Source organism: Vombatus ursinus, unplaced genomic scaffold (genome assembly GCF_900497805.2).
Source record: "Vombatus ursinus unplaced genomic scaffold, bare-nosed wombat genome assembly UNPS02014807.1, whole genome shotgun sequence".
NCBI classification, from domain to species: Eukaryota; Metazoa; Chordata; class Mammalia; order Diprotodontia; family Vombatidae; genus Vombatus; species Vombatus ursinus.
In genome coordinates, this window is record NW_020954585.1 from 34,871,805 (window position 1) to 34,894,864 (window position 23,060).

Below are 23,060 nucleotides of genomic sequence, written 5' to 3' on the forward strand. Positions count from 1 at the left end.
ACTTAATGTAAAGATATGAGTTATATAGATAAGTCATATGCATAAAGATGATAATTAAATCATTGGAAGCTGATGGGGTTACCAAGAGAAGGAACAGAGAGGAAAAAGAGAATAAGAACCATTTTGTGTTTGACTGATTGTTTTGGAGAGGACAGTAATAGCACAATAGTTGTAAAATAAAACATGATTACAAACCTAAGGTGTGATTTACTGGTCTAATGCTTTCCGGGTTGGTCTTATAGCCAGAGTAAAATCAAACAAAACACCCCCTCTGCTTGATGTGAAAGTGTTAAATCTCAAAATTGTGGAGAGGAGGCAATGTATGGTTAGCTGAGAAGAAAAGATTGTTTTAGTGAACACCTTAGAATGGAATAGCTGGAATGGTCCATCATAGTGGGAATACTTAATAGCTTAGAAGACCTACTTCAGCAAAAGATATTTCATAGATTAAAATCTCTAAAAATGAAGCTTAAATTGAGTGGAACAAAGCAAATCTGTTCTCTGCCATCCAAGATTCATCTTTTTGCCTGTGGTTGTCTTAGTCCTAGCCAGAGTTTCATAAATGAAATTACCTTTGTATTCTGATTTGGTAGAGGTTTATATTCGAACTAAAACAACAGAGACCAGTATCTTTTTAAATTTTGGATTTAAAGAGAACATCTGCAAATCACCTTTCGACTAGCCCCTGGATTTTAGGAAAACCAGCTTGCACAATTCCTTCACCTCCTAAAGCCCTGGAGCATGAATGACATTCCTCCAGTTCTCCGCAGCGGTATCACTCCTCCCCCATCTTCCAGTTTCCCTCTAATTCCTTCGGCCACTCCCTCCTCCCACCAGGTAGCAAGGGCATGGAAAGAAAAAAAAAATCCTGCTGCTTTCTCTTTGCGGCTGCGCAGCTCGATCCCGGCCAGACTGGCGAGGCTGTTGGTTTCCTACGCTCTCCCTGTCGCATTTCGGTGGGCTGAATGCGCCTGCGCTCTAGAAGGCTGGCGACTGGGGAGGGAGGGGGGAGGGGAGCTGTGTGTGGGAAGTAGAAGGTGGGGGAGGGGAAGGCTGGGTGTCTGGCTTTGGTTTTTGGGAAGGGGAGGAGGGGCCGTGGGTATGGGTGAGCGTGTTTTGAACAGCTCGATGCGGGCGGCTCACTATTTGGCAGGAAGGTGAGGCCTCTATCCTGGCAGGGACGCCAGAGCAGAGAGTAAGACACGGAAGGAGGGGAGGAGGAGGAGGAGGAGGAGGAGAAGGAGGAGGGGGGTGGGTGGGGTGGGGATCCAAATGTGGCAGAGAAGCCGCCGTGGAGACGGAGGCGGAGGGGGGGCGAGAAGCGAGCTGGAGCCGCCGCCACCGTCGCCGCCGCCGCGGACAGGCAGCAGCAGCAGCAGCAGCAGGAGCAGCGCGGCTAAGAGGCCGAGTTGGGAAGTTTGAGCCCCGGGAGCAGGGGTGGGTGAGGGCAGCGGCGGCGGCGTCCGGGGGCGGAGGCGGGAAGCCCCCCCAAACCGCCCCTGGGCAGCCTCGGGGGGGCAGTTTGTAAAGCTGCAGCCGCTCCTAGCCCGGCTCTTCCCGCACCGAGGACGGAGACCCGACTCGGGGGACTCGCTCCTCCAGCCCGCACCGGCCCAGGTAAGAAAGGAGGCGGCCCCGGGGGAGGGCGGGAGCGAGCCGGGGTGGAGACCGCGGCGGCCCCGGGGGCTGCTCCTCCGTAGCCTGGGGAACAGTTCCGGAGGGAGCCGCGGCGTCGTTGTTCCGCCCCCTGCGCCCGCAGGGAGGCGCTGTCCTGCCTCCTCCACCCCCACCGCCACCCCACCCCCACGCCTCGGGGACCTCTCTGCCCCGCCGCCTCCGCTGTCCTGCGCTGCGCTCAGAAGCACCCCCACGCCCCCCCTCGTCCGGGTCTCGGTTCTTTGTCCCACACACTCCGCCCCAATCCTTCTCCGCTTTCCTTCCCCTTACCTGCATCCCACCAGCTCCCCCTTGTGGTGATGCTCTAGCTCCCCTGCTCTTAGGCCCCCGTGAGCCCTGCGGGGGATTGGTTCGAGCTGGGGGAGGGGGGCTGGTTGGAAGAATTTGTGTTTGTCGTCTTTTCTTTCCCCTGAAAGTCGGAGTGGGGGAAGGGGAGTGGGATTTTTTTAAGTGGGGGGCAGGCGGATCTGGCAGAATGGGGCTGCATTGCAGCAGGGGCGGGGTGTTGTGCGTTGTCGGAGCTGTGGCGTCGGTGCTGTGAGAGGTTGAGACTGGAGAGGGAGCTGGTGTTGACGCCGCTCCCGGCTCTGGAGTTCACACACACTGATTGCGGGGCTTGAAGTTGCTGGAGCAAAGGGGGAGGGGAGTGTGTGTGTGTGTGTGTGTGTGTGTGTGGAAAGGCAGGCAGGCATTGCTGGGTTCCTTTGTCTGCTGCTGCTTCTCCTCCGCCGTCCCCTTCTTTCCTTCTCCCTCTTGTCTGCACCCCCTCCCCTTTTCCTACCCCTCCCTCAGCCCATCTCTTCTCTCCCCGCCCCCCGCTGGCCCCCTTCTCCCCCTTTCCTGTACCAAGACTCGAAAGCGCTATTGCAGCCGTAGCTTTGTAAATACCGGACCGACACACACACAGACACACATACACACACACACAACATGGCTGACGCGGTTCCCTCGACTCCACCAGCCTCGACGCCTCCCTCTGTCTCAGCTTCTTAGGCTCCATTCCCTCCTGCTTTTGTTTCCTTTTCCTACTTCCTTTCGTCTAGCATCTCCTCCCCCTCTCCCCCTTCTCCTCTCCTCCCCCCTTTCCAGGAGGAAGGAGATTCGCCCTCTTTATTGCGTGCATGGCGGGATTTCAAGGGTAAGGTCCTTGCTTTGGAGCATTCGCCTTTCGCTTGTTTGCAAACAAAATAAATCGGAAACGAAAGAGGCTTTGGATTATGTGCAAGGCTACGGAAGCAGTGGGGTATGAGGTTAGCTCTATAATTAAGGGTAGATTGCTGTCTGCGTATTTTTTTGGGGGGGAGGGAGGAGAGGGTGGAGAATGATGCACCAAAATTGTTGGCAAAGATAAAATATTCTAGTATTGCAAAATACCATGGGGCCATTTTTCTTTTCATGATGCGACTCATTCATTGCAAGGGATCAGTTGCAAAAATAACGATCAATTCCATCATAAGTGTTTGGAGGATAAAATTATGACGACTCTTCCAGTATACCTGTTTTTCCCTCCCTGATACTATGTCTTCACTGTTTAGGGGACTGTCAGGACCGTATTATTCAGGGACTGATTTTAAAGCTTGCCAAATCTTTTTTGCAGTGTCGATTTTTTTTTTATGGATGGACCTGCTCTGGTGACTATTATTACATCAAATCTGAGATGTATTGTGTTAGTTAATCAGATTTCGAAGCCTCCACCCCAGTGAGATTGTTAAATGTAACTACCAAAGGCATGTTTTCTGTTGCTTCCAATAAAATAGACTAGCTTGTATCTCTTGCTCTGGGAACGTTGGGCATTCATAGCACCCTCTCCTGGTTTCACTGAGATCTAAGCAGTCCTTTGCTCACTTCATTACTACGTTAATGGTGGTTAAAGTAAATTTCATTTTTATATACACTTATCTGATTTAAAATGACCTTGAGCATATTTTGCTAAAAGAGTGAGAGAGAGAGTGTGTGTGTGTGTATGTGTGTGTGTGTGTGTGTGTGTGTGTGTGTGTGTGTTTTAAGGGGAGGAAGAGGCTGGACCTGTGATTTTATTGACACAGGAAACTCCCCATGAGGAAACAGATTGGCACCTGCTTTGCAACTTGGTCTTAGTTCTTAACCTGAGGTCTGTGAACTTAAAATTTTTTTAAAAAAATCTTCATGCTGATATAATTGGTTTCCTTTGTGATCCTATATATTGTATTTTATGCATTTAAAACATTGAGGGAGGGGGTTGTCCATGACACACAAAGAAGGTTAAGAACCCCTGTTTTGGAGAATTGCTTGGGATGACACTGGAGGCCAGACTTGAACCCAAGTTTTCCTAACTTTGAGACTGACTCTGTATTCACTTATGTCTTAGCTACTCATATCTGTTTCTCTATTTGTCTATTTAATATTATAAATAATAAAATAACTTAAAGTGAATTGTAACGCTGGCAATAAATGTCATCATGAATGTTTTAAGAGTTTGGGTCATAAGGCTGAAAAGTAACATTAGAAACTGTCACTCCAGGTTGCCTCACTTTACCATGTGATACAAATGTAGTCTAAAGTTTCATTGTGTGGTAGTATGTGAGCTATAAAAAGAGTAAATGAAATACTATGTAACTTTTGTTAGAAGTTTATAGAAGGAACTATGCTGTTAATATAGGGAGAGATGCTGTAATTGGTTTTTACAAAGCCTTGGTTGTTGAGTAAACTCTGATCTTGGCTTTGGGGTTAACATTTAGATACAGTGTTTATAAGTACTCATTTAAAGGTTGTAGAAGTTTCACAAAGAGGTCATAAAATATTTAGCTTTGTGTGGATATTTAATAATGGACAAAAATAGTAATTCATAGTAGAATTTTCATTACCCAATATAGTGATCATTTTATACTAGTAAAAGGATATGTGTCAAGTTAGGTCATTTCCTCATTAATCCTTATTTAAGTCTTAAAGTTAAATTTTTGATTTTTGTTTCTTTGCTATTATAACAATTGCCCTTTTGAGCAGAGTGATAGCTGAAAGGAAGTGTCATGTAAACAAACCTACAGTACTGTGGAACTATGGACAGAGCATATTAGTAGAATCACTTTTACTCATAATTAAATGTCTGGAAGAGAAGTAGCTAGACAAAATTAAGGTAGAAGTAACTAAATTTACCACATTTAAAGCTGGTTTTTTAGATCTTATAGTTCTGGAATGTAGTGAGTGTTTCACGTAATGTTTTTAATCTCAATTCATAAGAAAATATTAGTGCTTTGTGTCCTTGCTTATTAACTAATTTTTTTTTTTTTTTTGTCTAGGATGTTCTTGTACTTTGAAAAATTGAGAGAGGCTTCACTGATGGTGTGGTTTGGAAATTTATGGAGATTGCTCCTGATTTGGCTCTTTGTTTGATGAAAAGAGCTGTTAAAGTTTGGATCTGGTTGATCTGATATCTTAAGAAATAATACCAACTATCATTTTTATGTTGGCAATAGGGTGTGTTCCACAAATTCCTTTGTAAGTTGGTTGTAAAAAGGAATGAATTCTCAGAAACCATATATATGGTGGTTAGGTTCCTTAGGCATCTCATGAAGCTGAACTTGAGTATGAGATTGGTCAAACTTAGCATCATAGAGCAGCAGAGAGAAAATAGGAGTGAAAGGCTGTTACCCTTGACTTGGACTTAGAAGATTTGGAGTCAAGTCCCAGCTCTAGCATTTATTAAACATGTTGCTGGGGGTGCTGGTCACTTAACCTTTCTGACCCTCACTTTCCCATCTAAAAGATAGAGATAATCATTTGAGTACTACATACCAGTCTTTGTTTTTCTCATTTATAATCCCCCCCCCCCATGTTGTGATCTGGTGGTATCTTGATGCTGAAATATCTGTCAAAAGTTTAGATAAAGTAATTTTTCCCACAGGCTGTCATTAAATTTCCACTGATGTGACCAAATGGAATGGCATTTAAAGCACTTAGACTGAGCCACAGCTATCTTTAACTTTGTAAAGCATGTATTTTAAATTCACTTTTGCCAGTTTTTCTACAGTTATCCACATATAGTAGAAGAGGAGACAAACCTCTAGCTAAACCTCTTACTTCTCTTGTCAATCTGGGAGATTCCTGGATCCAGTTGCCTAATTTTGTTTACAGTCTCCACAGCATCTCCATCTCCGTGCATATATAGCTCTCATGCAGGGAATATTGGAAGAGCCTCCTCTTTAGCCTCCTAGCTAGTCCTACCTAATCTCTGTGTTCCAATCTATCTTCCATCTAGCTACCAAAGGGATTTTCTTAAAAGCGTAGGTCTGACCATGTTATCCAACCCCATTCAGTAAACAGTAATGTCTCCTCTTTCTTATCTGTAAGATAAAAAACTCTTCTCTTTGGCTCTTCACAGCTAGGCTCCTTATCTTTGCATTCTTCTTGCGAGGATTCTAGAACTAGGGAAATAGAAATCAAAATAATCCTGAGTGAGCCTGTCATAACCATGGTTTCATAGCGTCCGCTGCTTTCCTTGTGTAGAGCCTTTTTCATTGCCTAGCTTCTATTTTTGAAATTATCTCTTGCTTCTTTTCTTATTCCCTCCTTGGAATCCCTGATTTCCTTCAAAACTAAGTTTCACTGCCACCTTCTACATAAATCCTTTCCTGATCCTCCAGCTAATAGTGCCTTCCTTCCCAAAACTGCCCTGAGCATGCATATATATTTACATTTTTTGAACATGTTATCACCTCCATTAGAATGTAAGCTCCTTGAGAGCAGAGCCTGTTTCACCTTTGTCTTTGTATCTCTAGTGCTTAAACAGTATAGGAGGTGTTTAATAGATGCTTGTCAGTTGTTTGAATGAAATATTCATCCTTGTGGTCATTTTTCTAATGGTACCTTTTGGTTTGCCTCTTTAACCTCCCTCAGAAAAATTTATCATGCTGAGATTGTGACAATTAATGTAAGAGAGGTAGCATATCTAATGGAAAAGAACACTGGACTTGGAGTCAGACCAGTCGGATTCTTAGGCTTAGCCCAGTGCCTGGCACATAGTAGGTACTTAATAAGTATTTATTGAATTGAATAGCTTCTGATATTGATACTACCACTTATTAGTCCTATGACCTTGGGCAAGTCATATAACACTAGAGAATGAAGGCTGAGAATAAATAATAGGTTCAAATTAAATAGTATTTGTAAGGTTATTTTTGACAATCCATAAAGTCTTACATAAATGTAAGTTATATTATTGCTTTATTTCTCCTCACATATAGAGTATCTCTGCCTCTCATGGTTTCTTTCTGTCTTCCAGTCTGATATCTTTCTTTGTTCTTTTCTTCAGCATCCTTCACTCTGGATACAAACTATTTTTCCTTTTGTCTCCAGTGAATCCTAATTTGTCCTACTTATGGCACCCACTTTTCCTTTTCACTGAACTTTTAGTGTGCAATTTGTTTATAAAATTCTGTGGCTTTTTTATGCCCATCATGTAATCTCTTCATTACCCTTTGGGTAACACTTATTTCTTGAAGATTGTAGTATTTCATTGTAAGTTTGTTGAAGTTGTGAAGATTTTTTCGTTTGTTTCAGTGATAAGCTTGTTGTGGTCATTGAAAGCATTCCAATGTAATTAAGCCAGTTCTCTTCCTTTTTACTTTTTTGGTTAGGCAGTCAGGGTTAAGTGACTTGCCCAGGGTGGTCACACAGTAAGTGTCAAGTGGCTGAGACTGAATTTGAACTGAGGTCCTCCTGACTCCAAGGCTCTATCCACTGTGCCACTTAGCTGCCCTTCTCTTCCTCTTTTTCAATTCTGGATGAAGTTTATTGTTTATCCAATTTTATATTATAGTCCTGATAACTGTAAATCATAGTGCTTTGTTTTCCCTGTGTGAGTAGTTGGGTCAAATTGAGCAGTTTGAAAGGAGAATCTGCAACATTCCAGGACTTGCACAGTTAATATCAGTTTCAACTGGCAGCTGGAGGACAGACCTCACTATTGGGAATCCATCTTTCATTTGGATCTTGTATAGGCCTTCTTCCATGATGGTGACAAATATCTTTGTCAAGCACGTGGGTTCTTTTTTATGTGTTTCTTAATACTATTAATCTCATGCTTATTTAAAAAGTTTCTGCTATTTGCCACATAAGTAAATATTTACTAAGCACCTACTATGTGTAATCTACTGTTTTAAAGCTGTTTTCATCAAGAAATCACATCAAGGCATTGTTGTTTTATAGCCACTTGACTTCATTGTGGTACTCAAGTTGTTATTAACCTGAAGTAGACTATGTTGGGACCATACCTCTTGTCTCAGGACACTTTCTTTTGATTCTCCCACTTCCTCTACTTTTAAAATCTTTTACTTGTCAGAGCTCTATTGAATCTGTCCTTCAGAATTTTCCAATTTAAGAGTCTCTTAGTTCTTCCACATGGAATACTCTTTAAGTTTGCTTAATTCAACCAAGCTTTACCTTTAACATTCTTTGGATATATGTAGATTTAATGAGAGTCTTTTACATACAAGGTATTCTAGACCAGGGGATCTTAACTTTTTGGGAATTTGGGGGTAAACTTTGCACTAGATAACTGATAAATATCTGATATTCAAAATCTATAAGGAATTGACAGAGCTGTTAATGAACTCCGTTAGCAGTCTAGTGATACATATGGACTCAGATTTTTTTTAAGTGCATAAAATAAAATATGTAGAATTATGAAAGTGGATTTAAGACAAGATAGGTAGGATCTAGGGAAAAAATATGTGCAGCAGCATGGTGTTAAAAAAACAAGAACAAATTATTGACTAAAGGAACTCGATTCTATAATAAGTGCTTGAAAAACTGGAAAGTAGTTCACTGAAAAATAAGTTTAGACAAGAATGTTATAACTTGTATTATTACAAAAATTCCAAATAGATAATGGTCTGAATATAGAAAGTTATGTCAAAAAATTTAGAGAGTAGTTTAACTATCACAGTTAAACATAATGTTGATTACATGAAGTAAAAATGCTTTTGCATAAATCAAATCAGCTCAGAAGTACAAGAAAAGGTAGGATTTGGAAAGAAACTTTGCATTAAACAACTGATAAATATGTGACATTGAGAACCTAGAAGGGATTGACAGACCTATAAGATTAAGAACCATTTCCCTCCAGTGTGACGATTTGCAAAAGAAGAACCAATCCATCATTAAACACCTGAAAAAATATCCAAAATCGCTAATTAGAGAAATAAAAATCAAAACAATCCTAAGCTAGCATAACTATCAAATTAGCAAAGATGAGCAAACTGTCCTCTAAAGTTTCTGTTCTCACCAGTGGTGTCAGTCTCAAATAGAAACAGATCTCTATAGCCACATACTGACTTAGTTAGAAAACCACAAATTAACATTATCTATGTTTTATTTTTATGTATTTTGTTAAACATTTCTCAGTTACTTTGTAATATGATTTGGGCCTCAAGTTTTACATCACTTGGTGATGTCAACTCCTATGGTTTCAATGATCATTTCTAATTCTGATGATTCTCAGATCCACTTATCCAGCCTTAACTTTTTTCCTAACTTCCAGACTCACATCTGCAATTGCCTATTTATGAGACAGCTTAAACTCGATATCCTATTCCTATAGACATCTTACATCCAGCATGTCCAAAACTGAAATCATCATCTTTTTCCCCAAGCCATCTCCCTTCCTAAGCTCCTCTATTACTGTCTATTGCTACTGCCATCCTCTCACTCCCTCAGGCCATCCTTCATTAATCATTCTCACCCCTTTATCCCCTTCTCCCTCCATTCAATCTGTTGCCAGTCTGTCAGTTTTACCTGTGTAGCATCTCTCATATTCCCCTTTCTTTTCTATGACACTGCTACCACTACCCTGGTGAAGGCCCTCATTATCTTACACCTGGATATTTCAGTAGCCTGATGCTTGCTCTCCCTGCCTGAAATCTCTTTCCACTTGGGGCTATCCAATAAGCTATCAAATCAATCTTCCTAAAGTGCAGATCTGATTATGTCATCTTTTGTTTAGTACATTCCAATGACTGCCTTTCACCCCCAGTATCAAATATATAAAAACTTGTTTGACATTCAAACCTGGCTCCCTCCTACTTTTACAGTATTTTGTACCTGATTCCTCTCCACATACTATATAATCCAGTGACAATGGTCTCATTGCTGGTCCTTAAATAATACACTGCATCTCCTGACTCGACATTTTCTTTTTTTCTTTTCCTTTTTTTGGAGGCAATTGGGGTTAATTGACTTGCCCAGAGTCACATGGCTAGTGTATATTATGTGTCTGAGGCCGGATTTGAACTCAGGTCCTCCTGACTCCAGGGCTGTTGCTCTATTCACTGTGTCACATGGCTGCCCCTATTCCAGACATTTTCAGAGGCTGTTCCTCATGCCTAGAATACTCTTCATCTTCATCTCTGCCTCCTGGCTTCTTTCAAGTCCCAGCTAAAAAACCTTGTGTTTTAGAAGAAGCCTTTCCTCATCTACTTTAATGCTAATGCCTTTCTTCTATTCATTATCTCCAGTTTATCCTGTTTATCTCTTGTTTGTGCATAGTTATTTTCATGTTGTCTTTCCTGTTAGACTGAGCTAACATTGTTCGTGCTGTCTTGTGCCTTTCTTTGTATCCCCCACACAGAGCACTGTGCCTGGTGCATGAGTAGGTGCTTAATAAATGCTTGTTGACTGGTTTGAAGAGATTGTGGAAAGACAGGTTTGCTAATTCGTTGCAGGTGAAATTGTAAAATTATTCACATCCTTTTAATTTAGGTATTCTACTAGTGGAATTTACAGTCTCAACAAAGTTATTGATGGCTAGAAAAGACTGATAAAGAGTTACTGATTGCAAGAGGAGATAAGTGCTTCCATAATATTATTTTTGATAATAAAAGTGGGAAACAAAATCATGTCATTTATTGAAGGATGGCTGAACATAGTATGGTATGAAGATCACGACAGTGTAAACCAAGATGAATATGAAAAATTCAGAGTATATCTGGAAGAGAACTTAGATATCATCTTCATCCAATCCCATCATTTTACATATGTGTGTGTGTGTATGTGTATGTATATATATATATGTATATGTATATAAACCCTGAAGTCTAGAGAGAAAATATTTGCCTATCATCTCCACTGACATGTGCTAGATCTGAGACTTAAACCCATGTTCTCTCACTCTCAAGTCCAGTGCTATTTCTCCTGCATCAGACTATCTTCCTATTTGTGTGAAGTGAAGCAGTGTGGGGGAAGAAGGGGAGGGGGCACAGAATCAGATCCAAAAGAACAATGTACACAGTGACTGCAACAGTGTAGATAAAATCATCTCACGGAGATGATACCTGTCATTAAATACATTAAAGGACTATCCTTTTTGTATGCAATTTTTGTACTTGTGAGATTGTAACCATTCTAGAAAACAGTTTAGAGTTTACTGGTTTTATACTCTAAATAGGTGAAAATATTTATTGTATCACTTTTTGTGGTTATGTGAAATTGGAAACAAAATGGACACTTGGTAGTTGAAGAAAGTTTGGACAACTTAGAGTATGAGTGCAATGGAATAATATTTTACAGGAAAGAATGTTAAAAAATTGTTTTTACCTGTAACTGGGGAAAAATAAAATACTAAATGAAAATAAATTTTAAAAAAGTTTTGCAGGAATTCAGAGAAACTTTGGAAGAATCCTATGAGATGCAGAGTGAAGCAAGGGAACAAACATTTATTAAGTGCCTCCTATGTGCCGGGCACTATGCTAAATGCTTTATAAATATTATCTCATTTGATCTTCACAACAGTCCTGGGAAGTAGGTGCTATTATTACTATCCCCATTTTACAGTTGAGGAAACTGATGCAGACTGGTTAAGTGACTTGCCCAGGTTCTTACATCTAGTAAAGTGGCTGAGGCTGGATTTGAATTCAGGTCTTTCTCACTCCAGGCCCAACAGTCTATGTACTGTGCCACTTACTTGCTTTAAATGGTATAATACTATATACAGCTACTGTAATATAGATAAAAACAGCATTAAAAAGGCACAGCCTAACTCAGACTGGTTTCCCAGACTGATCTTGGTCCCAAAGAACAGAGGTTGAAGCTTATATTTGCTATCAGATCTAAGCCTTTTTTTTGGTCAGTTTTGCTTTCATTGTTACAAGAGCTGGTTCAAAAGAGTGTATGTGGGAGGTGGGAAAAGGCTAGTAAAGCTTAACAATATAAAAGGCACATCATTTCTCTTAACAACAGACTCTTTTCCAGTAATGTACTTAATAAGTTTATTTGAATGTTGGAAAATGTCTGTTTCAAAACCATATCAATTAAAAAAAGTTGTCCATGCAACTGGTAAAAATCCCATCTCTACCTGAGAAAAGAAATGTTTTCCTATTGAGTATATCTTGTGTTTTGTGGCTGGATGAATGCTTGTCTAAGAATAACTTCTAGAGATTATAGTAAATATTTTGAACTGAAGAGGCCCAAAAGTCACATTTGTTCTAAAATGTGGTTTTGGACATAATAGGGTCTATCAGTGTACACATGTCTTTACTGTATGTAGATTGTTATACTTTGGATCCATGACCTCATGAATAACCTACGTTACTCCCTTCAAGATGCAGATTGTAACCCTCCCATTCTTTCTCATCTTGTGTCATTCTTATTCAGGTTTTTATATAAATCTACAGTAGATGGTCTTCCCAATATGACTGAGGCTTTTCACTGGTTCTTTTAGTATCTTGGTGTTATCATTGTAGTAATTGTGTTTTCATTTGTCTCTCATTTTTACTGCATGACCACACTACCTCCTGATCATAAATGTCCTCAGCATTTTCTTTGTATACCACTTTTTATGTAAAAAGCCATCATTGGAAATACACCATACTTTCCCTATGTCCAGTAATCATCTTTCAATTGCCCCCTTCAACATTTATGATTTCAAGTCTTCCAAAATTTTCGTGTTGAGTGTTTAATTTGTAGCTAAAAATAAGAGTACCACATACATCTATCCATTAAAATAGAATATTAATAATTGACATGTATATATGCTTTTAATGGTTGCAAAAATACTTTACATATATGTTCTCACTAGCCCCAGGACAACACTTTTATTGAGGAGGAAGCTAAGCTGAGGCTCAGAGAGGTTCAATGACTTGCCCATGGTCACAGAGCTGGTAAGCCTAAGAAGTGGATTTGGAACCCAGGCAAAAATTTTCTTGTTTGAGGGTAGGGTGTGATGTTTTAATCTATGTTTTTAGTACTGAACATCCAGGTACTAAATTGTTTTTTTTATAATGCCTTATTTTCCTAGTTTGGCTCTAAATGAAGCTTGATTTAGAAGGTGGCTAATAATAAATGTAAATGAAGGATTGATATGTATTGTTGCAGTCATGTACAACTTGTTTCTTTATATTGGAATAGAAAATTGCTGCTTTCTAGAGTACTTTGGCTCAATGGATAAAGTGCCAGGCCTGATGTCAGGAAAATTCATCTTTCTGAGTTCAAATCTGGCCTCAGATATGGACTAGCTGTGTGACCCTTGGCAAGTCACTTAATCCTGTTTGCCTCAGTTCCTCATCTGTAAAATTAGTTGATGAAGGAAAGAGCAAACCATTCCATTATCTTTAATAAGAAAACCCCAGATGGGGTCATGAAGAGTGGGACATGATTGAAATGGCAGAATAACAAAGAATACTTTAGCTTTTCTTTTCCTTTTTTTTTGTTGTTGTTGTTGTTGTTGTTGTTGTTTGGGCAATGGGGGTTAAGTGACTTGCCCAGGGTCACACAGCTAGTAAGTGTTATGTGTCTGAGGCCGGATTTGAACTCATGTCCTTCTGAATCCAGGACTGGTGCTCTATCCACTGCGCCACCTAGCTGCCCCCAGCTTTTATTTTCAAAAATGGCACTGTGGAATTTTATTTCTATCACTTGGAAATACCTTAAGTAATGCTTTGGAAATGGATGCTAAGGTTTTTTAAAACAAAGTTGGTAACTTTTTAAAAATAATTTATTTTAAATTTTCAGCATTCACTTCCATAAAATTTTGAGTTTTTAATTTTCTCCCTCTCCCTCTCTACCCCCCCAGATGGCATGCAATCTGTTGATATAGGCTGTACTTATAGCATGTTTTCCCATTAGTCATGATGTAAAGAACAATTAGAACTAATGGGAGGAACCATGAGAATGAAGCAATAAAACAAAACAAAGGAAAAGGAGAGCAAATAGTATGCTTCCATCTGCATTCAGACTCCATATTTCTTTCTCTGGATGTGGACAGCATTTTCCATCATGAGTCTTTTGGAATTGTCTTAAATCCTTGCATTGCTTGAGAAGAGTCAAGTCTATCAAAGTTAGTCATCACACAACATGGCTGTTACTGTGTGCAAAGTTCTCCTGGTTCTGCTTATTTCACTCAGCATCAGTTCATTTAAGTCTTTCCAGGATTTTCTGAAATCTGCCTGCTCATCATTTCTTTCTTTAAGTTTTTTTCTCCCCATCTCATTGCTCCCTCCACCCCAAAATGGCATGCATTCTGAATACCCCTTCCTCTAATCTGCCCTCACTTCTATCTCTGCCCCCCTCCTTCTCTTATCTCCTTCCCCTTCAATTTTCCTGTAGGGCAGGATAGATTTCTATACCCCATTGCCTGTGTATCTTATTTCCCAGTTGCATGTGAAAACAATTTTTTTTTAACATTTGTTTTTAAAACTTTGGGTTCCAGATTTTCTCCCTTTCTCCCTCCCCACCTACCCTCATTGCGAAGGTAAGCAATTAGATACAGGTTATACATGTGTGGTCATGCAAAATACTTCCATGGTAGTCATGCTGTGGAGAACTAACTATATTTCCCTTCATCCTATCCCACCCTATTTATTCTGTTATCTCTTTTGACCCTGTCCCTCCTTAGGAGTGTTTGCTTTTGATTACCCCCTCCTCCAATTTGCCCTTCCCTCTATCATCCCCCTGCTGTCTTGTCCCCTTTCCCCCCCCATTTTCCTGTCCTGTAAGATAGATTTCCATACCCAATTGAATGTGTTTGTTATTTCCTCTTTAAGCCAAATCCTGTGAGAATAAGATTTACTCATTCCCTCTCACCTTCTCATCCGCTATAAAAGGCTTTTCTTGTCTGTTTTATGTGAGATGATTTACCCCATTCTACCTCTCCCTTTCTCTTTCTCTCAGTATAATCCTCTCTCACCCCTTAATTTTATTCTCCAGATATCACCCCTTCATCTTCAACTCACCCTGTGCCCTCTATTTCTCTGTCTATATACATATAATTTTTTTCCCTCCAACTACCCTAATACTGACAAAGGCCTCATGAGTTACAAATATTATCTTTCCATGCAGGAATGTAAACAACTCAACCTTAATAAGTCCCTTATGATTTCTCTTTCTTGTTTACCTCTTCATGTTTCTCTTGAGTCTTGTATTTGAAAGTCAAATTTTCTGTTTAGCTCTGGTCTTTTCATCAAGAATGCTTGAAATCCTCTATTTCACTGAATGTTCATTTTTTCCCCTGAAGGTTTATACTCGGTTTTGCTGGGCAGGTGATTCTTGGTTGTAATCCTATCTGTTTTGCCCTCCTGGAATACTATATTTCAAGCCCTTCGGTCCCTTAATATAGAAGCTGCTTCTTCTTGTGTTATCCTGATTGTGTTTCCACAGTACTTGAAGTTTCTTTCTGGCTGCTTGCAAGATTTTCTCCTTGACCTGGGAACTCTGGAATTTGGCTACAATATTCCTAGGAGTTTTCCTTTGGGGATCTCTTTCAGGAAGTGATTGGTATATTCTTTCCATTTCTATTTTACCCTCTGGTTCTAGAATATCAGGGCAGTTTTCCTTGATAATTTATTGAAAGATGATGTCCAGGCTCTTTTTTGATCATGGCTTTCAAATAGTTCACTAATTTTTAAGTTATATCTCCTGGATCTATTTTCTAGGTCAGTTGTTTTTTCCAATGAGATATTTCACACTATCTTCTATTTTTTCATTCTTTTGGTTTTGTTTTACAATGTCTTGATTTCTCATAAAGTCACTAGCTTCCAATTGCTCTATTATAATTTTTAAGGAACTATTTTCTTCAGTGAGCTTTTGGACTTCCTTTTCCATTTGGCCCATTCCACTTTTTAAGGCATTCTTCTCCTCATTGGCTTTTTGGACCTCTTTTGCCATTTGGGTTAGGCTATTTTTTAAGGTACTATTTTCTTTAGTTTTTTTGGGGGGGGGTCTCCTTTAGCAAGCTATGTTGACTATTTTTGATGATTTTCTTTCATCATTCTCATTTCTCTTCCCAGTTTTTCCTCTGCTTCTCATACTTCCTTCTCAAAATCCTTTTTGAGTTCTTCCCTAGCCTGGGACCAATTCATATTTTTCTTGGAGGCTTTGGATATAGGGGCTTTGACTTTGTTGTCTTCTTCTGGTTGTATGTTTTGATCTCCTTTATTACCAAAGAAAGATTCTGTGGTCTGACTTTTTTTGCGCCTTTGTTTGATCATGATCCCAACCAATTACTTGAGTTATACACTCTTTGTTAAGGTAGGGGTCTGCTTCCGATGTGGAGAATGTACTGTCCCAAGCTTTGGGGGTTTTGTGCAGCTGTTTCAGAGATACTTCTAGGGACCTGTAAGTTTTCAGTTCTCCCAAGGTGGTATGATCAAGGGTGAGGTGTGTTTCCTCCTTTCCTGTCCTTTGCTCTGGTCTGTGAGTGACCACAAGCACTCTTTTCTGCTTTGGAACTGGGAGGAGGATTCCCTCTCCACCACCACTCTGAACTCCACCATGCAAGTGCTTTTCCTCACCCCAGGTTCGCCATCCAGAACTGTGACCCAGATCCAAGCACAGGCAAAGCAAGAGAATCCTGCCTCAACACCAGCAAAAGATCCCTGCAATCCTCCTCTGATCAGCCACTCAGTTCCCCCTCAGTCTGTGGTCTGGAAGCTCTGGAACCAGCTGCCGCCCCGGGCTGCAGTTGGGGCTGGGACTGAGCTTCTCTCTCACCGCAGTCATAGACTTTTTTCTACTGACCTTCTAAGTTGTCTTTGGTGTTTGTGAGTTGAGAAGTCTGGAAGCCTCCACAGCTGCCTGTGATTCAGTCCTCTGAGGCCTGCTCCAGGATCGCTGAGGCCTGTTTTGCCTGCATGCCTAAGCCAAACTGTGTTCCTCTCCCAGCTGGGCACAATAGACCTTTCTAATCACCCATCCAGGTTGTCTTGGCTGGAAATTTGTTTCACTCTGTCTTTTTGTGGGTTCTGCTGCTCTAGAATTTGTTTAGAGCTAGTTTTTACAGGTATTTGGAGTGGTTTGGGGGAGAGCTCAAGCGAGTCACTACTTTCATTCTGCCATCTTGGCTGTGCCTCTTCATCATTTCTTATAGCACAGTAGTATTCCATTACATTCATATACCACAACTTGTTCAGCCATTCCCCAATTGATGGGCATCCCCTCAGTTTCCAATTCTTTGCCACCACAATAAGAGCTGCTATAAATATTTCTGTACGTGTAGGTCCTTTTCCCATTTTTATGATCTCTTTGGGATACAGATCTAGAAGTGGTATTGCAATTATATAGCCCTTTGGGCATAGTTCCAAATTGCTCTCCAAAATGGTTGGATCACTTCACAACTCCACCAACAATGCATTAGGGTCCCAATTTTCCCATATCTTCTCCAACATTTACCATTGTCCTATTTTGTCATGTTAGCCAATCTGATAGCTGTGATGTGGTACTTTAGAGTCATTTTGATTTGCATTTCTCTAATCAGTAGTGATTTAGAAAATTTTTTCATGTGACTAAAGATAGCTTGAGTTTCTTCCTCTGAAAACTGCCTGTTCATATCCTTTGACCATTTATCCCAAGTTGGTAAATTAAAAAAAAAAATAAAACTTTACAAAAACACATCATGTTGTTAGTAGTAAGTCGTAGAGTTCAATAGTAGACAAATTGCTGTTTGTTGCTTTTAAAAAGCAGATTTTGAATTTAGTTAATAGTAACTTAGATTTAACAATTGATCCTTTTTATTATCAAATATATTCTTTCTCTGTTCTTCCCCTTCCTTGTAAGAAAGATGAGAAAATGAGCAGTTTAACAAAATTGCATCAACTGTGGTCTTGACTTTGAGTCAAAGCTGGGCATATGAGGAGAAACCTCAGTGTTACTTTGATTTGCCTTGAAAAAAAATTTGGTTTTGAAGCAGTTTTTCAAAACCATGTTTTTTTTAATTGTAGTTCTTTTGAGTGTCATTTGTTTATATCCTTTTACAACATGTATTTTATGATGGCTCTTGGTCTTAGATGCATTTCTCTTATTTCTTATCCATGATATTTTTGATATCAGACCCAGCAATTCATATTTATGTAGTATTTCAAAAAATATTTTCCTCACTGCTAGTGGGTAGCAATCATTTTCTTCATTTTACAGATGAGGAAATTGAAACTCAGAAAGGACCAGATAACTTCTGAGGCCTTTTCTAGCTCTGTAATTGTGTTCCTATATTAAATGACTTAACCAGAGTCACACAGCTGGTAAATCTTAGAATTTGAACCCTAGTGTCCCCTCACTCCTAGGCTAGTGTTCATTCTAGTAATCTGCAGCCATAGGAGCCATTGTCAGAAATTCTGTCAGTATAGAGGAGCATGTACACAGTAGAGGTATAGGCCTTATTGAGAGGTATAGGCCTTATTGAGAACAGCAACAGGAAAATTAATATGTATAATGTTATCTTAATAGAACTTCAGTAAGACTTGACTCTGATCATTCAGTGCATCCTTAACACTTCCTATGTTATTTTTGTCCCTTAGTAATAAATTTTCTGATGGTAGTCATATCTTGATTTTTATGATTTTTTACAAATTTTGCAAGGTGAATCATTTCTTTAGCACTTTTAAATATTTTGTTCTATTTACTACTTGACTATAGAAATGAAAAAGTGAAGTGAGGAAAAGTAGAGTAATACAGTCTATTGCCTTTAGGTTTGCCATCCCTGTGCTTAAATTTGAGAAAATATAGGTGAAAAGGTAAGGACTTGACCCCAAACCTAGATTAGCCCTTTAAGGCATTTAGATCAAAGATCATTTTAAAATTGCCCATTAAGAAGTAGTTTTCTTAACCAGCCCTTCTTTTCTATCCTAGCTATCCATAGAGAAGGTGGTACCCTGGTCCATGCTTCAGTGCCTGGTGTGCCTTAGCCTCCATGATTAGATGCTTCATCTGTCTCTGGAGTGAGGAGAGATTAGAGGCAGGGAGACCAACTAGTAGGCAGTAGTCCAGGAGTGGGGTGATGAGGGCCATGGGCCCTGCACTGGGGTTGTGGCAGTGTCAGAAAAGGGGACATTATAAGAGCGGTTGTGAAGGTCAAAGTGACAGGACTTGACAACTGATTAGATATGGGGACATGAGAGAGGGTGAGGAATTGAGTGTGACACTTAGGTTTTACGCCTAGATGTTTGGGAGGAGAGCAGCACATTTAACAGTAATAGGGAAGTTAGGAAGAGGGGAGGAGTTTGGGGGAAAGATAATGAGTTCATTTTGGGTCATATTGAGTTTAAGATGTCTACAGGACTTCCAGTTTGAAATGTCCAAGTTGGAGGTGTGAGGAGTGGAAGTCAGCTGACGAGAATTGATCAGATCTATGCAGCTGAACTCTGTGGATGCTGATGACAGCACCAGATGAAATAGTATAAGGAGAGAACAGAAGCTGAACCAGCACAGAACCCTATGGGTCATCCTGATCTGGATGAAGATCAAGCAAAGGAGACTGAGGAGCAGTGTGACAGGTAGGAGGAGCCATGAGGGAGCAGTGTTGAACTAGAAAAAAGAAAATATAAGGAGAAGAGAGTAATTTCCAATGTTACTGGCTACAGAAAACTCAAGAAGAATGAGTGTTGAGAAAATAGATTTGGCATTTAAGAGACTGTTTGAAGCTTTTGGAGACAGCAGTTTTGGCTGAATGATAGAAGTCAGAGGCCAGATTGTGGAGAGTTAAGAGAGTGAGAAATAAGTGAGTGAAGGCAGCTATTGTAGAGACCTTCTTTAGGAATTTAGTCATGAATGGCAGGGAAAATGTAAGAATGATAGCTGTCAGAAATGGATGGATCAGGTATGGGGCTTTTTTTCCCTTTTTTTGTATTTTTAGAGAATGGAGGAAATATTGGCATGTTACAGTAGGCAGTAGGGAAGTAGCTAGTAGACAGGGAAAGATTGAATATTAGTGAGTGTCCATAATGGAAGAATCATTTTTCTAGAAGACTGGATGGAGAGAGAAGATACTAGAAGGATTTTGATTTTTTTGAACCAGCTGACTGGGAGGATGATGGTGCCCTCAAGAGAAATAAGGACATTTTGGAAGATGAATGCATTTTTGGATAAATATAGGTTTATGTCTTTGAGCATATTGTGTTTTTTTTTTAGGTCCACAAGATTTCCAATTTGAGCTATCTGGCATGTGTTGATAATGTGAGATTGGAATTCAGGGGAATAGGACCAGGTGTATTGATTTGGGAATGGTTTACAGAGATTATAATTGAGCCTATGGGAGCTAATGAAATCAAGAGTGAGAGTATAAAGAGAAAAGGACTAAAGATAGGACCTTCTGGATGCCCACAGAATGATCAAGTAGAGAAGACTGAGAAGAAACTGATAGGTAGGAGGAGAACCAGAGAGTAGTATCATTGGAAGCCTAGGGATAACAGTGTGTTTAAGAGGAGGAGATTGATTGACAATGTCAGTAGAGAAGTCAAAAACAGTAAGGACGGAAAAAGATTTTACAACCAGAGACAAGGTTTATTAAAGATCTGCTATATTGGCCAGACTCTTAAGGAAATCTGAACATTTGTGAGCTACTGACTAGGTTCTTAAGGAATCTGAGCCAACTTTAGCTCATTTTTAATTGTTCAGAGAATGCTTCTATGGTGGTGGTGGTGGTGGTGGTGGTAGGGTTAGAAGTCAGATGGCAAGGGATTGGGAAGTGGGTAACAGATAAGGACTATATATAGTGGTGATGAGTGCAGAAAATTCTTTCTAGGAATTTGGCTATAAAAGTGAGAAGAAATAGCATGATAACTTGAAGAAATAGCCATCAGGTGAAGCATCCTCTCCCAACATCCTCACATCTACAAGTTTATTGATGGTTAATTGTACACATAGTTGAGTATGCAACATTCTTAAGTATGTCTTACACATGGATGACAGTATCTTCTAAAATTGTTGATAACTTTATTTCCACTTTAATTTTTTTTATATCCCTTCACACGCCTTGTAACAAAGAATAAAAGAGAAAAACAATTTAACTTAGCAAAGTTAACATATCAACCAAATCTGACAGTGTATGAATTGTTCCATGCCCAGGGTCAAGCTTGGTCATACACATTCAGTTTTGTTTTGTTCTTTCCATTTACATTGTTGTAGGCATGCATGTTGTTTTCCTGGTTCTGTTTACTTCTCAGTTCACATGGGGTCTTACGTGTTTCTCTGAATTCTTCATATTCATTATATCATGGTGAGCAATAACATTCTGATCCATTTATGTACCACAATTTGTTAGCCATTCCCTAATTGATGGTTACTTTGTTTCAAAGTTTTTAGTTGTTGGTGTATGTGGCATATTTTTCTGTCTTTGATCTCCATAGGGTCTATTCTAATAGCTGGATCTTTGGGGCCAAAAAATTCTCCTCTGATTTCCCTCTTCTAAACCTGTTCTTCTAAACCTTTTCCTACCAGCTATAAAGGAACTCTTCTCAGATATATTAGAGAGCCTGAATGGTATGGGGTATGTGTAGGGTAAATGTATTTATACATCACGTATGGAAGCAGGAGATGGGTTGGAATCCTGACTCAGATCCTTAGTTTGTGATCATGGCTAAATCACGTAATTTCTTTCTTTGTCAGTTTCTTTACCTGTAAAGTAGGATAATACTGTTTTCAATACCTGTCTTAGAGGGTGGTTGAGACATTCAGTTTGCTCTGCGAATGTGAGTTATAGTTTGTTTAGACTTCTCTTGTAACAGGCTTACTACTTTGTTTTTGACTTATTTTTTCATCTTTGTAAACCCAGGGCCTTGACTTAGTGCATTGCTTTGCATATATAGAGTGGTCACTTAATAAATGTGGAATTGAACTTTTGTTGGTGGTCATTAAAGTTTAGTGATGAAAGCACCACTTAACGTTTTAGAGCATTGAGATGCTAAGTTACATGCTCAGAGTCTAACAGTATGTATCAGTTGTGGGACTTGAACCTAGGTCTTCCTGGGGTTTGAGGCCATCTTTCTACTATATATGTGTCTGTGTATGTATGTATATATACGTACGTTGGTATTTTTATATATATGTATTTCCTTCCAAATATCTTAAAGGTAAATTTTTTTAAAAAAGTGAACTTACTGTTTACCCCTTTCCTCTCTGCTTCCCCAGTTGAGAATAGTGAAAGACATATCGGTGAAAAAAAATGGACAAAAAGTTACTGGTCAGAGTATGGTTTGAAAGTAAATGTCTGTCTGTTACTTGTCAATCCACTGTACTGTAAGCTCTTTAAGGGCTTGTGCCACACCTTTAATATCTTTACATTCTCATCAAAATCAATGTTAGCATAGTGCCTTGCTCATAGTAGGCACTTAATATTTGTTGGATGAATGGCTTAATTGAATTCCTCTGATGAACCCTAGTTAGAATAACATTTATTTTTATGTAGTAAGGGTTGTTTCTGGAAGATTTTAGATTCTTGTAGAATTGTTGTCTACATGTTCCCTTAGTAAGTGAAACTGATTGGTTGGGTCAAACCAAGAGCCCTGGGAATAGCAGGATTATAGAAGGATACCTTCAGACCACCAGCCCTGCTTTCAGCCCAGACCCTGCAGCCATCTCCAGTGGAGCAATTCCCGACATCTCAGCCATCTCCAGAACCAACCCCTGATCTCCTGCCATAGAAAAGCAGGGAGGTCATACTAGTCAAAGAAGCAATGTGCTAGTTAGGCCAAACCGCTCTTAATACCTCAGTTCCCCTTTTACTCCCCACCCTTATAGAAGGAGTGCAGGACCCTGTATCTAAGAGTCCTGGGAATTGCAGGACTTCTGACTTCCAGTCCTGCTTGTAGCCTGATACTTAAAGCCATCCACAAGAACAACCCTTGTGGAGCATGCTTGACTTGGCCCAACTACTTCTGTATGTGTTACAGCCCTTGCCTCCTCAGCAGCTACTAAAGACCTAGAAAAGAAAGTTTGTACTGCTCCCAAAGTCACTTAAGTGTGCTTATCTTTTTACTCAGTTGATATCATTGCCTTAAGAAATTTTTTAAAAAGTATTCCTATGTATAGAAATATTTATAGCAATTCTCTTTATTATAGCTAAGAACTGGAAGTCAAGGGGGTATTCATCAATTGGGAAATGACTAAAGAAATTATGTGAATGTAATGGAATATTTTGGTGCCGTAACAAA

The 23,060-nt window shown here is 39.7% G+C and overlaps 1 protein-coding gene across 4 annotated transcripts in view; it reads left to right on the forward strand.

Moving 5' to 3' along the window:
* The first annotated feature begins 1,479 nt into the window (after positions 1 to 1,479).
* Positions 1,480 to 23,060, forward strand: part of SPIN1 (spindlin 1) — a 126,198-nt gene continuing 104,617 nt past the window's right edge. For 2 of the 4 annotated variants that reach the window (XM_027874848.1, XM_027874846.1), the window contains exon 1: positions 1,480 to 1,617. The gene's annotated coding sequence lies outside the window, so the exon portion shown is untranslated. The remainder of the gene's footprint in view (positions 1,618 to 23,060) is intronic. The other 2 variants (XM_027874849.1, XM_027874847.1) reach the window with 1 other exon arrangement.